Here is a 14,036-nt window from a genome sequence, read left to right on the forward strand (position 1 = left end):
AGTGTTACCAGTTGCTTTTTTACCTATCTGTTCAGCAAGATTTGTGCATGTATGAACAACTACGTATAAATCATACTTGTGTAGTTGTAACTCCTGCTTATGAAAGAGTGGCATATTGTGCACACTGTCCTGCCTGTTACTTTCTTCATTTAATAATATATTTTGGAGATGATTATGAATCACTACATACTGAGAATCCTCATTCTTTTTAATAGTTGCACACAGCATTTGTATTTTATGACTGTTCACTGAATTGTAATCAATCTTTTGCTTTTATAAATAATAGTATAATTAATAGCCTTTTTCATACATTGTTTTGTTTGTATCTGTAGAATAAATTAGGAGAAGTGAAATTGGTAGGTCAAAAGGAGTTTGCTTGTGTTATTTTCTTCCCTATTGCCAAATTGCCAAACTGTCAGATGTTGTATGGATTTGCACTGCTGCCTATTTCATCACACCCTAAACACCGGCTAACCCAGTGTTCAATCAACTTATTGGATCTTTACCAATCTGATCATTTTAAAGTGGTGAGGGTGATTAAGAGGTACAAATTTCCACTTACAAAATAAGTCATGGGGATAAAAAGTACAACATAGGGACTACAGTCAATAATATTCTAAAAACAGTATGGTGACCACTCTTATCGTGGTGAGCATGCATAATGTACAGAATCATCGAGTCACAATGTTGTACACATGAAACTAATATAATATCAGCTATACTTCAATAATAAAAATTTTTAAATAAATGAGTTAATTAGATAAAAATGGCTTTTCAGCATAGTTTAAAATTCCATTTCTTTCCGTACTGCTGAAATTGAGCATTTTCTCTGAACATCTATTCATATCCCTGGCCCATTGTTTTTTCTGAGTTTTTGTCTTTTTCTTATTGATTTGTAGAGGTTCTTTATGCATTAGGGAAATAAGGCCTTAGCCTATCCTACTTTCCTCCAGCTTGTTACTTTCTGTTTTAACTTTACTTACACAAAAATAAAGCCCCTTGGTAGAGTCTTCCCTGGATAATTATGTACTGTTGTTTTTATTCTCATTAATTCTTTATTGTCTTAAATTTCATATGGTCTGACCTAATATTGCTACTCCAACTTTCTTCAGTTAATAATTGACCACTCTTTCTTCTCCATCCTTGTATTTAAAACATTTGCAACCACTTTTCTCCCTCCGCCTCTTGTCATGAGCCTATAACTGGATTTTGTATTGCTTTATTTAATCCAATCTGTTAGTCTGAATAGATTAGTTTACCTGCTTGTGATGATCAATAAATGTGGAATTATTTCTACCGTACGTTACTGCATTTTCTGTTTATCATCTATACTAGTTTACTAAGGTTGCTATGACAAATTACCACAAACGGGGTGAACTTCAACAAATCTGGAAACTGTTTTGTCACAGTTCTGGAGGCGGAAGTCTGGAATGCAGGTGTTGGCAGGGCCAAGTTCCCTCCTGAAGCTCTGGAGGAGAGTCCATCCCTTGCCTCATCCAGCCTCTGTGGCCATTGGCATTCGTAGGTTTGCAGCTGCACCTCTCCCATCTCCGCCTCTGTCTTCATCTGACCAGCAGTCCTCTCCCTGCATGTCTGACACTTAGCATTGGATTTGGATTTAGGGCCCACCCAGATAATTGAGGGTGATCTCATCTAGGGATCCTTAACTTCATCCATGCAAAGACTTTTTTTAAAAAAAGATTTTATTTAGGGCGCCTGGGTGGCTCAGTTGGTTAAGCGACTGCCTTCGGCTCAGGTCATGATCCTGGAGTCCTGGGATCGAGTCCCGCACCAGGCTCCCTGCTCGGCAGGGAGTCTGCTTCTCCCTCTGACCCTTTTCCCTCTCGTGCTCTCTATCTCTCATTCTCTCTCAAATAAATAAATAAAATCTTAAAAAAAAAAGATTTTATTTATTTATTTGACAGAGCGAGAGTGAGAGAGCACAGGCAGGGGGAGCAGCAGAGGGAGAGGGAGAAGCAGGCTCCCCCACTGAGCTGGGAACCCAATGTTGGACTCGACCCCAACCCTGGGATCCTGACCTGAGCTGAAGCAGACGCTTAACTGACTGAGCCACCCACGTGCCACGTGCAAAGACTTTTTTTCCAAATAAGGTCACCTTTACAAATTCTAGGGATTAGGATGTGAACATATCTTTTAGGGGGGGACTATCATTCAACCCCCTGCATACCATCCTTATTCCTTATTCTTAGCTTCCCCCCTTCTTTCTTGACTAATGTCAGATTGATAAAGGTTTATCTTTTTACCTCTGTTTATTCAGAAGATATTAGATATTTACACTAATTTGGTCAGTATCCTTAAATTTTAACAGACATGTAGCCATAACATTTTCTAATGAATTCTGTATTTTTTCGGTATTTCCATTCTTTCACAGAAAAGATCCACCAAGGGGCGCCTGGGTGGCTCAGTCAGTTAAGCGTCTGCCTTCGGCTCAGGTCATGATCCCAGGGTCCTGGGATCGAGCCCCGCATCGGGTTCCCTGCTCCGCAGGAAGCCTGCTTCTCCCTCTCCCACTCCCCCTGCTTGTGTTCCTGTTCTCGCTGTCTCTCTCTCTGTCAAATAGATAAATAAAATCTTTAAAAAAGAAAAGAAAAGAAAAGATCCACCAAATTAGTGTACTTTTATTTCCCACCGAATAAATCCCAGCCCAGTCTCTTTTGTTATTTTGTCTAGAAGTGGTGCCCCAAATTTTCAAATATCCAATGACTAAACATTGAGCATCCATCTGTAATATTTATTTATTCCTTCATTTATTTATAAGTTATAGACACACATCACTTTCCAACGTATTATGTAATTTACAAAATATATACAAAAAGACAAAAATAGATAAATCTAATATAAAGATGACAAATCCTGATATTTTCTTTCTGGGCAAAAAGAGGTCATTTTACTGATCTCCTGGGGCTCGTGCACCCTATTTTGGATACCACTTGTTTCGAGATTTCATTTCACTTTCAAAATAACACACCAAGTATGTTAATAAGAAATTCATTGCCAATTCAGAATTACATTTATGAAAATGTTTTACATTTACTATTGCTTCTCCCTTCCTCCATCTTCCCTCTCAGCTTACTTTCATTTGGTGAAGTTAGGCTTCCAGTTGTCCAGTAGATGTATTTCATGTCTTTCAGTCTACTTTTGTCTTCTTTTCTTTTCTTTTTTTCTTTTTGCTTCCCCATACTACAGAATCTTCTAAAGTGTCTTCCAATTCACTTATTCTCCCTTTGACTTTTAATTTGCAAATATTCTATCTTTTTTAAATTCTACTTTCAATATAGTATTATCATGAAATGATTAAGCACCATGGAATCAGACTGCTGCTCTGTTTGGAATCCTTGTTCCTCCACAAAAACCCTATGAGAGCTTGGGCAAGTCATTTCATTGCCATTTTCTCATTTGTGTATGGGAATAATACTATTCCTACTTCATGGGGTTATTGTGCTGATTAAATGAGATTTAGTAGCTTAATATGTTTAAAGCACCTAGATTTGTGCCTGGTACTTATTTTTTTTTCTTTAAATTTTTTATTGTTATGTTAATCACCATACATTCTATCATTAGTTTTTGATGTAGTGTTCCATGATTCATTGTTTGTGCATAACACCCAGTGCTCCACGCAGAACGTGCCCTCTTTAATACCCGTCACCAGGCTAACCCATCCCCCCACCCCCCTCCCCTCTAGAGCCCTGTTTGTTTTTCAGAGTCCATCGTCTTTCATGGTTCGTCTCCCCCTCCGATTTACTCCCCTTCATTCTTCCCCTCCCGCTATCTTCTTCTTTTTTTTTTCCTTAACATATATTGCATTATTTGTTTCAGAGGTACAGATCTGTGATTCAACAGTCTTGCACAATTCACAGCACTCACCATAGCACATACCCTCCCCAATGTCTATCACCCAGCCACCCCATCCCTCCCTGTGCCTGGTACTTATTAAGTGCTCATTAAAGTGAGTTATTTCTGGGGCACCTGGGTGTCTTAGTCCATTAAGCAAGTCTGACTTCTGCTTAGGTGGTGATCTCAGGGTTCTGGGATCGAGCCCTGCGTCTGGTTCTGTGCTCACTGGGAAGTTTGCTTCTCCCTCTGCCCCTCCCCCCCGCTCATGGTCTCTCTCTCTCTCTCTCTCTCTCTCAAATAAATAAATAAAATCTTAAAAAAATAAATTTAGTTACTTCTATTTCTAATTTTGCTGAATTGAAGCCAGAGAACATGGTTGATTTTCTCTCTCTTCGGTGGAAAATTTTATTGACGTTTTCTCTGGAGCTTGACCTTGTAAAAAATTCTGTGGATATATTCTTGAATATTTGGTTTGCAAAGTGAAGAGCTACGAACAAAGCCAGGACCGGCTCTCCCTCTAGGGACTGAAAAAAAACTGGACGAATTATTTTTAATGTATTTTTAAAGTATCTGAAAGCCATCAAAAGCTACTGGGCTCAAATCTGAGGGATCAATAGGATAGTGGGCAAATAAAACTAGAATATATACATAAAATAGAAAATTATGCAGTATGAAAATGGCGTAACTAGATCCATATATATCAGCATGGATAAATGCAAAAACATTAAGTGAAAAGTATAAGATGCAAAATACTTTATGTTGTCTGATATTCTATGCATTTTCTGTGAGTACAAATATTTGAATAAAAAAATTTTTTTAAGTCTGGAAGGAAAAACTAAGTTCATGAGTGTGATCAACTTGCGTGTGGGGGAGAGGGGTTGGAGAGTTGAGTAGGAGGGTTGTCAAAGCGGCTTTAATGTGGGTGGATAAGCACAATGTAGTAAATATGTACAGTGGAATATTATTCAGCCTAAGAAGGAAGGAAATTCTGACACATGCTATAACATGGATGAACCTTAAGGATATCATGCTAAGTGAAATAAGCTAGTCACAAAAAGACAAACACTGTATGATTCCACTTATGTGAGGTACTCAGAGAAGTCAACTTCATAGAGAAAGGAAGTAGAATGTTGGTTGCCAGGGTCAGGGTAGGGGGGGATGGGAGTTGTCTAATGGGCACAGTGCTTCAGTTCAAAATGAAAGGAGATGGTTGGTGGTGATGGTTGCCCAACATTATGAATGTATTTAAGACCACTGTACCGTACACTTAAAAATGGTTAAGATGGTAAGTTTTATGTTATGTGTATTATACCACAATTAAAAACCTGAGGAAAGAAAGGGACTTTAGTGGTACCTCTAATGTTTTAACTTTTTTTTAAAAAGATTTTATTTATTTATTTATTTGAGAGAGAGAGAGAGAGCAGGGGGAGGAGAAGAGGGGGGAAAGAGTCCCAAGCGGACTCCTTGCTGAGCTCAGAGCCTGATGCAGGGCTAGCTCTCGGGACCCTGAGATCATGACAGGAATGGAAACCAAGAGTCAGCCCAACTGACTGAGCCACCCAGGCACCCCTATAATGTTTTAACTCTTAGAAAAACTAAAAAAAAAAAATTTTTTTAAAGACTAAAAGGAAAATAGGGCGCCTGGGTGGCTCAGTCGTTAAGCGTCTGCCTTCAGCTCAGGTCATGATCCCAGGGTCCTGGGATCGAGTCCCGCATTGGGCTCCCCGCTCGGCGGGAAGCCTGCTTCTCCCTCTCCCACTCCCCCTGCTTGTGTTCCCTCTCTTGCTGTCTCTCTCTCTCTGTTGAAAAATAAATAAAATCTTTAAAAAAAAAAGACTAAAAGGAAAATAGAATAATAACAATTATGTTACACTTAGTTCATCTGTAAAGTGCTGTTAGAAGCAGAAAAGAGGGGATGACAAACTGAGCCCTGGGGTCGGGGGCGGGGCGGGGAAGAACCAAGCTCCCCACGGCCACTGTCTACCACCAGGATACAGGGAAAACAGGGACCCTAGGGTCCATGAGGAGCTGAAGTCTGATTGTTAATAACACCTACACTGGTGAGGGCTTATTGTGTGCCTTCTTTTGTGTGTATCCAGGGCTTTAGATTTGTTATCTCAATTCATTCTCACAGCAGCCTTTTGAGTTAGGTACTATTGTTACTCCCATTTGACAGATAAAATATCTAAAGCTCAGTGAGGGTAAAGGATTTGCTGAAGTGACAAAGCAAGTGAGCCCTGGAGCTATGATTTGTATCCAGGCAGGTCTGACCCCAGCGCTCAGACACTTAACCATGCCATTGCAATGTGTGTTTTCTAGTAAGCAAAAGGGAAATGTCCACACACATATCGTGATGTTAAGGTGTAATCCAAAGCAAGAGCTATGTTAAGAGTATGTGGAATATTTTGTTCATGAACATAACTGTGTCCTTATAACCAGAAAGATACAACTTGCAGATGCCTGCCCTCTGAGATTTAAACTAGTAAAAAGAAATCTTTAATGGATGAGAGTAGCTATCTAAGGAATTCACCTCAAGGAACAGATCAAAGTCAGAAGAGACATGTGAATGCCAAACTTCAATCAAGATGTCTAGAGTGAAGTCACATGAAGGCATAATTGATGAGAGTGATTTGGATTTTAAAATGTTTGTATTCTTTGATGTGGTAATTCTACTTTTTGGAGTCTATACTAGGGGCATAATACCAAATACCGAAAGGTTTTATCCATAAATATATTCACCATGAAATGAATTTTAATAGTAAAAATGAAAATCAATCTAGTTATCCAACACTAGTGAAATGGTCAGTGAAATCGAATCCCCATATGATGGAAATTGTGAGCCTCACAAACACATATGAAGAATTCGTTACTATTTAACAATTTCATATGTATAGAACAAATTGCATGAGGAAATACAGTCAATGTGCTGTATAGAGACAGGGTTACCCTCCTGCTACAAATACAAAGAGATACTGAATAAGTGTATAATAATATTAAAAATATTAGTTGAGGAATGAAATAAAGGAGATTAATAAAAGGAAATTTTATTACAAAACAATAAGAATATAATAAATAATAGGAAATTCTCAAGTCCCAGAGGGAAATAAGGAACCCAAAGCCAGTGGGGTAAGAAAGATGAAGACACTAGGGCAGTCAGTATGGACCTGGAGCTTGGCCCTTAGGGTCTAGGGCCTGCGGTTTCAATATTCACATGGAGATGGAGATGAGGTGTCAGGTCTATGAAAGGCAGGGACCTTGTCTTGGCTGGATTGATACCCTCTAAAACAGAGGCTGAAGCAAGGATGAAAGAACTGGAGCCTTACTTGATGTTATTAGCCAAGGTTCTCCAGAGAAACAGAACCAGTAGGATGTGTATTTATATAGAAAATGATTTATTTTAAGGAATTGGCTCCTGCAATTATGGGGCTGACAAGTCCAAAATTTGCAGGGCGGGCCAACAGGCTGGAGTCCAGGGAAAGCTTGATGCTGCATTTGACTTTCGAAGGCTGCTGCAGAATTCTCTCTGGCTTGCAGGAAGTCAGCCTCTTGTTCTATTCAGGCCTTCAGTTGATTGGACGAGGCCCACCCACATATGGAGGATGATGTGCTTTACTCAAAGTCCAACTCATCCAAATTTTCATCTCATCCAAAAAACACCCTCACAGAAACATCCAGAAAAAGGTTTGATCACATATCTGGGCACCATGGCCCAGACAAATGGACACATAAAATTAACCATCCCACTTGGGAGTCAGAAGCAGGGCAGCAAAGATGAGGAAAGGGGAAGCGAAGCAAGAAAGGCACAAGGAAGTGTGAAATGGTACGTTGTCATTCTGGCTGACATTTCACGAGAAGCCTCCAAGATCACAGCAGGTTACTCAGCAAGCATGTTTGGTTGGCATATGGTTCCACTCCAAGCAGGCTGCAGAGAGAAATGGCCCTTTGGAGTGGGCCACGGGAGGGAGGAAGAAGGGGAATTTATCTGCAATCTCCCTCCCATCTCCTGTTTTCCATTAGCAGAGACTCAGTCGACAGAAAGTTGACTCCCCAGTAGTTCCAGGTTTTGTCCCGTGGCCTTTTCTATAGTGAGAATCCGTAAGGCATTTCATCCAACTCTGGAAGTTGTGGGAGGAGCCCGGAACTCTGTGTTCCTGGATGTTCAGCCTAGCTGCATGGTGGCCGTCAAGGTGAAGGACCAAGTGTTCCCAGAGAGAGTGATGGTCAGCCTCTGGTCGTGTCAGCAGAGTCCCAGAGGCTGTCCATGCTGAGGAAATCTAAGGATGAACATAGATTTGCATCAGATATAACCCACCCCTCCTACCTCTCCAATCCACTCACTCTCTATTATATTGACTCCTGTACTATATGGTAGAGATTTCATTTTTTGTGTGAGTACAAGATGCCCTGCTCCTTGCCCTAGAGGGAAGTCTGTGTCTGAATCAGTCACAGAGTCCCTCAAGGTGGTACCCAATTGCAAACTTCTGGAAGAATTCAGAAACAAGAGTCCTTGCTGTTGTAGCTGGTCCCTGGTCATACCTGATATTCACTACCTCTCTCTTCTACACCCATTCTAAATTTCCCTTATTCCTTGACAGCATTTCGGCTGGCCCAAGTTAATTGCCTGGTAGAGTAATCCAGACCTTTGGGCCCTTTCTTTTCCCTGCTTCGGTGGGTTGCAGTTGCTGGGATTCCCGTGGTTATTATAGGACATAGAAATACTAAGAGACGCCCAAATAAATGTCCTGAGTTCTGGAAATTCTCTTTACTATCCTTTTGTGTAGAAACAACCCTAGTTCCTCATGCTAATCAGGACTGATTGCTCAACCAGTGCAATAAATCTTTCCTGGTCCCCTGTGGCCAGATGATATCTACCACTCCTAATTTGGGGGACTCAGTTCTCTACCAAAGGTCATACTCCTGTCACATGACCTCAAACAGCTACCTCCTCTGGGTTCCAGTACATGTTTCGTGTCCTTGTCTCTTTATGGTAGGCACAGTAATGGCTCCCAAGGATGTCCCCACCCTAATTTCCAGAACCTGTGAATATGTTAGGTTGTATGACAAGGTGAGAATTAAGGTTGCAGATGGAATTAAGATTGCCAATCATCCAACTTTCAAATAAGGAGATTATCCTGAATTATCCAGTTTGGCCCAATGTAATCACAAGGTCCTTTAAATGTGGAGGAGGGAATCAGAAGAGTCGGAAATGGAGAAATGGCATCATTAGAAAGACTTGACCAGCTGTTGCCAGCTTTGAAGTTGGAAGTGGGCTATGAACCAAAGAGTACAGGCAGCTTCTAGAAAGAGCTACTACAAAACTACAAAACTATTCTTCCTTAGAGTCTCCAGAAACATGGCGCCTGAGTTTGGTTCAGTGAGACCCATTTTAGACTTCTGACCCCCTAGAACTGTAAGAAAATAAATTTGTGCTGTTTTCAGCTACTAGATTTGTGGTCATTTGTTACAGCACCGATAGGAAATCAATATACCCCTTCAGACTTAAGGGTGACAATGATTTCCACCATCCTACTTGGTTTCCTAAACCCCGCCACACCTTTGAGAGGAGTTTAATAAGAGGACTAGTCACAATTACCCAGTGTGAGTTGTTACCCATTTCCTGCTGAGCCTCTAACCCAATACAGAGCCCAAAGCATCATTGCAGGACGTAAGTGTCCTCAGCCAGGGGAAGGGAAAACAGATTTGTCTAAAGAATTCAAGGGTCAGTGAATGAAAGTTCTTGTTGAGGTGTCCTAAAGCACCAGGGACGAGCACAGCTGCAGGTGCCTAATGAATCCCAAGTGCAGCCTCACTCACCTCTCTCCTCCAACTCTCCCCATCTTCTTTCTTGCTGTCCCAAGAACGGAACCTGGACTAGACACTGGGAGTTCTGGTTTATAATCTGGTTTACGCCATCAAGTGTCTTTGGGAAGAGCAGCTAATTCCTCTGGGTTATGATTGCAGATAATACCACTTGGAGCCTAGGAAAGACTCAGTGGGTTATGGTGAACAACTGGGTGTCTTTGCCACAAAGGCTCACGCCGAACTCTTTCATCTCTCCACTCAAATTCCCATGAAGAGCCGAGAGAGCCCTCCCTCTCTAGCTCATCTAATCTCCTCCCACACCCCTCACTCCCCAAGCCCCAAACTCAGGGGCCTTCCTTCAATTCCCAAATCCCACCAAGCTCTTAACTTTGCTCTTCCTTCTGCCTTGTCACTTAGAGCTCAGTGCCCACATCACCTCCTCAGAGACCTCTCCTTGACCATCCTATGTCATGTTGTCCCCATGTGTCCTTCCCCCCCCCCGACACTTCTATGATATTGCCCTGTTGAGAAATAATGGCCGAGAGTTTCCAGAATTAAAGGGATTACACCCAATATCAAGCGATGTAATTAAAGACAATCCTCACCTCGGCTGGAGACATCAGAGTTTTATCACAGAACACCAAAGAAAAAGAACAACTTGACAGCACTTCAGAAGTGTTACTTCAGCAAAAAAGAAAATGAGCCAGAAAGGAAGAATGGGCTAGGAGAAGCGGTAATGGGCCAAGAGTGATAAAACATGTTGGCGAATCTAATCCCTGATGGGTGGTAAATCATAACTATTGAGAGGTTAAAAGCATCGAGGAATTAAAATACTAGACAACTACAATATGGAAGGTAGGAGAAAAATAGCAGAGGGAAAATAAGGCATTCTATGTCTTTAGAGGAGGAGAAGGATGACCATATTAATGAACTTTTTACTTTTATAGAAAAATATAGTTAGATATGCATATTAAACAAAAAACTTCACCTAGCCAAAAAATGGATGTGCACACACAATGTCCTCCTTCTAACCAATGAAAGAACCAAGGAAACCTCATCAATCCAACAAAAGACAAGAAAGGAGAAAAGAAATGGGGAAGAAAACCTTGGTAAAGAAGAAATATGTCCACATACAACAGGAATGGCAAAAAAAAAAAAAAATCTACAAACTAAACTCACTTTTTAAAAAAATGGGGTGTCTCAGATGGGCTTTTTTTTTTATCCAATTAAATGCTGTTTGAAAAGACACACCTTATTTCTACTTTTGGCTTCCCCCGTGACGGCTGTGGCAATGGCCCCTGTGGAAACTACAAGGTGGGCGGCCCCTGCAGCCACAGGTTAATGGTGATAAGCCCACTATTAGTGGAGGTCAGGACAGGAAATGAGACTGACCCACGAAGTGGGTGAATCCGTTCAGATAGTGCTTTCTTTTCTGACCAGAGATCATAGTAACTTGGAAGGTGTTGCTGAGGAGAGACAATTGATAATAGTCTGTAAGGGAAGTGGCCAGCACTGGTGAAAATCCAGCTCCAGCAGCATGGGAGACAATTTAGCAGGCCACCACGATGTGAGTTTTGTCTGGGTAAGGACCTCCTTTTGTGTTTTAGGAATAAATTAGGGAGGGATGCCTGGGTGGCTCAGTTGGTTAAGTGTCTGCCTTTGACCCACGTCATGATCCCAGGGTCCTGGGATCGAGCCCCGCATGGGGCTCCCTGCTCAGCGGGGAGCCTGCTTCTCCCTCTGCCTGCTGCTCCCCCTGCTTGTACTCTCTCTCTCTTTTTCAAATAAATAAATAAAATCTTAAAAAAAAAAAAGAATAACTTAGGGAGTTATTTATTCTCTGCAGGCCTGTTTCTTTACCCATAGAATAAGAACAACAATGCCATCACTCTGAGTTTGGGGGCTGTCTAAATTAGATTCCAAAGCATGGACACGGTGAGCCATTGGCACAGAGCAGCTCTTCCTGGTAAGGAAGCCGGAGAGCGGCGATCACACAGTACTGCCCCTCCCCGCAGGCAGTACCATCCCAGCCCGGGCTGGTTCTCAGTTCCCATTTTTACCCCCAGGGAAGCTACTCTGCACAAACCAAAATTATAAGAAACTGATGTGCAAACCCAAACGGAATTTGTTTTAAGTTCGTGTAAGTGCCAAGTAGATAGTTTCTCCCTAGACTCAAAAAGCAATTTTCCTTGAGGGACCTGACTGGCTCAGTCAGTAGAGCGTGTGACTCTTGATCTCGGGGTTGTGGGTTCAAGCCCCAGGTTGCATGTAGAAATTACTTAAAAATAAAATCTTAAAAAAAAAAAAAAGAAATTGTCCTTTCTCTCACCCCTTTCTTCTCCTGGGAGATCGGGTCCCTGATGTGGCAGGACCACTGAATTCATAGATTCCTTGAAGGTCCTCAGTAGGGATTAGGGTGTGTCCTCTGTACCTTTGCTTTTGGTGCCTTCTCTTCTCATCCACCGAAGTCTCCCTGTGTTAGGATTCACTTCTCCTATGACAGGAAAATAGACACCATCTGCCCCAACTAGAGTGCAACTCCCCGCCTCGACTTGTCCCCATTCCTGCTGATCCTGCTGATCACTGCAGATAGAGCTCCTTATTCTTGTGCTTTGGGGAGGGGAGGGAGCAGTTAGGAGCACCCAGATATGAGCCTAATCCCTCCTGGAACTCAGTTCTGTCTGCATACTGGGCCCCCCAGGACCTTCTTTTGTAAGAGATTCGATGGTAAGGGCGTAAGAAAGCACCAGGTGCTATGAGAGATTAGAAGCAGAGAACAGCAGCATCTGTCTGGAAAATGTATCTTCAGACCCCAAGTCACCACAAAGAGAGTGATGGCGCCGTTATCACTATGACCTCTGAGAGACACAGACTTTACTAGGTATTGGTAGCCAGTGACCAGAGGCCACACTCAAAACTGTGGAGGGATCGCCCTAACGTGGAATACAAGTCTGTGGGGGACGGGTCCATGGGCCACAGCTTACACTGACAGCTCTGAGCACATGCTCAGGATGATGTCAATAGGTAAGGTGCCCAGCCTCCAAGATAGCCCCAGTGGTCCCTGCCTCCTGGTATTCACACCCCTGTCTCCTCCCCTGAGTACCATGGTTGATCCATGTGACCGACACCATATGGCAGGGGCATGGCATGTCACTTCTGAAGCTAGGTCATAAGAGATATCATGGCTTCTTTCTTGCTCCCTCAGATCACTTGCTCAGGGGAAAGCCGGCGGCTGTATTTTGAACAGCCCTATGGAGAAGACAACTTGGTGAGAAATGGAGGTCTCTAGATAACAACCTGAGAAAAACTGAGGCTCAGCCAGGTAAGTGAGCCCTCCCAGAAGTGGAGCCCCCAGCCCCAGTCAAACCTTCAGATGTTGGCAGTCCTGGCCAACATCTTGATTGCAACCTCACGGGAGATCCTGAGCCAGAACCCCCCAAATAAGCCAGTCCTAAATTCCTGACTCTCAGAAGCTGTTTGAGAAAAGAAATGTTTTAAGCCACCATAACAACAGATAATAAAATAACATTCTCTAGCACAATTACAAACAAATGGAGTTGAATGTCATAAACCTGACTATGTAAATATGGACGAAACTCTAAATGCATATGATGGAAAGTAAAAGTTTAATGATACTAAGATGTGTTCAATATCATGGTGGGGGAAACTGTCTTATCCAAGACATATATTGGGAGGGTTTATAAGATTTCTTTGGAGACTGCTGATACTTTCTCACTCCCCCATCTCCAGGGAGGAGAGGACAGGAAGCTGCTTACCGACATAAACCACAAATATTGAGAGGGGGCTTCCATGGCACCTGGCGAGCTTGGTGTGTGTTCTCTGCAGTTTGGGGGAGGAGGTGGGTCTTTCATGCTTGCTTAACTCGGGCCTGAGGAGGCTGAAGCTGCCTGTGGGACAGGACAGGGAGTCTACATTTCCAGGGTTTGTTGGAGAGTTGAGGATTTTCCATGGAACAAGTGTTTGCCACTCAGCAGAGGGAAAGCCGGGCTGGAGCCATTTTATGCCTTCCCCCAAGAGGACCACGTGGCCTGAGGCTCGGATTGTCAGCGTGTTGTGGGCCACCGGAACAGGACTGAGCTGAGGCGGGTTAGCAGCTAGGGGAACAGAAGCCAGGGGAGGAGAGGGAAGAAGTCTTACCTTTGGATAAAGGGTGAAATGCTGATTATTATCTTGGTTGGAGTCCTCGTTAAGATTTTTTCTTATGAAAGTTTCTGAGCACATGGGAAATTGTCTATCATCTAGATTTAATGATTGTTAATGTCTGTATATTTGCTCCACCTTTTTTTTTTTCTCCTAAGGTGTTTTGGAGTAAATTGCAGACATCTGGCATTTCACACTTCTGAGGATTCCACACTGTC

General features: G+C 42.4%; 1 long non-coding RNA gene across 1 annotated transcript; it reads right to left on the reverse strand.

Moving 5' to 3' along the window:
- Positions 1-9,721: 9,721 nt before the first annotated feature.
- Positions 9,722-13,472, reverse strand: LOC113908747. The gene is made up of 4 exons (XR_003515584.1): positions 13,434-13,472; positions 13,025-13,130; positions 11,987-12,151; positions 9,722-9,833 (listed from the first exon to the last, which is right to left on the reverse strand). It is a non-coding gene; the product is annotated as an uncharacterized LOC113908747 (long non-coding RNA).
- Between the last annotated feature and the right edge of the window lie 564 nt (positions 13,473-14,036).

Source organism: Zalophus californianus, chromosome 6, assembly GCF_009762305.2.
Source record: "Zalophus californianus isolate mZalCal1 chromosome 6, mZalCal1.pri.v2, whole genome shotgun sequence".
NCBI lineage: Eukaryota > Metazoa > Chordata > Mammalia > Carnivora > Otariidae > Zalophus > Zalophus californianus.